We start from the raw sequence: 2,668 nt of genomic DNA on the forward strand, positions 1-2,668 counted from the left end.
GTATAATATTTTGACTCCCCCAAAAGTTAACTACTAATAGCCTACTGTTGACCAAAGCCCTACCAACAACAAACATATTTTATATGTCATATGTATTATACACTGTATTTTTTATAATAAAGTAAGCTACAGAAAAGGAAGTGTTATTCAGAAAACGATAAGGAAGAGAAAATGCGTTTCCGGTACTTATTTTTTAAAATCTGAGTATAGCTTTCTTTTCCTATGGGAGCCACCAGGTTGAGAGAAGCTTCTCCTCTCCCTGCCATGGCATGTCCTTGTCCACTGATATCAGTGTACTCCGAAAAGGGGGAGCCATTTGGCAAAAATGTCACTTTGCCTGCTGTGTTCATGGCTCCCATTCGACTAGATGTTGTGAAGTTATTGACACTAACTTGCACAGAAACAATAGACAGCCCTGTGCTGTCAGTGGATTAGCAGGTCATCAAACCACTGCTGAGTCGTGGAGTGGTTTGATGGCTGTTTCAGCCTTACCAGGGCTGGTCGTGTCAAAAGGTCATCTTATTGAGGAAGTTTCTAAACTTCCTTTGGTGGTTGAAGACAAAGTTGAAGGCTACAGGAAAACCAAGGAGGCTGTTTTGCTCCTTAATAAACTTAAGGCCTAGAATAATATTCAAAAGTTCTATGTCTGTCAGCAAATGAGAGTTGGCAAGGGCAAAATGGTAAACTGTCGTATCAAGCCCAGGGGACCTTGCATCATCTATAATGAGGACAATGGCATCATCAAAGCCTTCAGAAATGTCCCTGGAATTACTCTGCTTAATGTCAGCAAATTGAGCATTTTGAAACTTGCCCCTGGTGGGCATGTGGGCCGTTTCTGCATTTGGACTGAAAATGCTTTCCTCAAGTTGGATGATCTGTGTGGCACTTGCATAAAGCGGCCTCCCTCAAGAGTAACGACAACCTTCCCTTGCACTAGCTGCTCAGTATAGACCTTAGCAGGATCTTGGAAAGACCAGAGATCCAAAGAGCCCTTCGAACACCATGCAAGAAAATTCATCACAGAGTTCTGAAGAAGAATCCACTGAAAAACCTGAGAATCACGTTGAATCTAAACCCATATGAATAAACCATGCACCAGGACACCATTCTTTGCCAGGCCAAGAACCACCAGCTCGGGGTGGATAAGGCAGCAGCAGTACTAGAAGGCAAGACAGGCAAGAAGCCAGCGATAAAGAAGAAAGGAACAAAGGCTGCTGGTATTACGAAGCAGAAGAAGCCTTTGGTGGGAAGAAAGGCTGCAGCCACCAAAACACAAGCAGCTGAGAAGAAGCCCGCAGAAAATAAACCCACCATAGAAGAAAAGAAGCCTGCGGCATAAACTGAAATGTATTTATTTCATAAAGATCAAACCACTTTGGACAACTAATTTTGAATAAAAAGCTTATCAAAGAGGAAGTGAGAAACATAAAAAAAAATCCAAGCATAAGAGGACCTGTGCATTTTAAACCGGTGTTGTTCAAAGGTCAACTATAATAAAAGTTATGTGAATGTGGTTTCTCTCTCTATCGAATAACCAATCTGATAACCAAGAAGGTTACTGAGTGACTGTCAGGCAGGCAGTGGATACAGCATGGAGAAGCTGGACAATGGGGTGATTTATGACCTGACCCAGGAGGGTCAGAGCAGGAAGATGGGAGATTTCATCAGGCTACTCAAAACAAAGCTCAATTAAAACCTTATCAATTGTTTATTTATGGAATTTTTCATTTAACTGCAACCAAAGAAAGCAATACTATAGATAAGGGTGCCTACCATTTATCATGTATTTATCTATTCTCTTGTTTATTATCTGTCTCCTTCACTCTCTATGCGGCAGGGCCCTCACCTTGTTTACTGCTGACTCCCCAGTGGCTAGAAGTGTACCTGGCACATAGTAGGTGCTCAGTAAATTACTAGTTGAGCTAATGAGTGAATGATGAATTCGATGAATGGGTGACATCAGGCTCTGCAAGCCGCCATGCCTGTATGCTGATACCCAAGGCAGCACCTACCCTTGGCTCAGAGACTGAGAGCAAGATAAACAGTGGATTGGGCTTGCCTGGGATGAGGTGGTTCTTGGGACTCAATGCTTAAACTGAGAAAGTCTGGGGCAAACCAGGACAAGCTGGTTACTCCACCTAGAAACTCCTAAAAGTCTTCTATAGCTTGAGTGAAAGGAGAGTGAAGTAAAGACACTTTATTATTCTTTCAAGGTCACCTCAGGCTGGTTTGTCTCCTGACTGAAGGTCACTGCCTTTCTCAAGGAGTTCTCCTCTACCCTACTCTACCAATGTGTTCAGCAGTCACTTCTACTCTTCAGCAGTGGGGCCTAAGGATGGTAGCGGCTCTGACGCTCCCCAACCGGAATATCTGTACCATCCTCTGTTGTTCTTCTCCACTCTCCCACACCATAACAGTTCTTTTATAAATAAACTCTCCTTGAATTATCTAAAGTTCAGGAAGTCACTGTTTCTCATTTGGACTCTGAGATGAGGTGAAAAAAATAGAGAGAAATAAGTCTTAGGAGACATCATTGACATGCAAAGGCCTCAATTCCCATCTATGAATCGGTTATAAGAAGTGATTAAGAAAATCTCCTTAACACTGCTTGTTAGCATATCAAAAGCATTCAGTCAAAATTTAGCCACTATTATTGTTATTCTCCCTT

The 2,668-nt window shown here is 42.3% G+C and overlaps 1 pseudogene; it reads left to right on the plus strand.

The window, feature by feature from the left end:
* The first annotated feature begins 255 nt into the window (after window positions 1–255).
* Window positions 256–1,339, plus strand: LOC109371989 (60S ribosomal protein L4 pseudogene; annotated as a pseudogene).
* Window positions 1,340–2,668: the final 1,329 nt, after the last annotated feature.

Source organism: Hipposideros armiger, unplaced genomic scaffold (assembly GCF_001890085.2).
Source record: "Hipposideros armiger isolate ML-2016 unplaced genomic scaffold, ASM189008v1 scaffold_607, whole genome shotgun sequence".
Taxonomy (NCBI): Eukaryota; Metazoa; Chordata; class Mammalia; order Chiroptera; family Hipposideridae; genus Hipposideros; species Hipposideros armiger.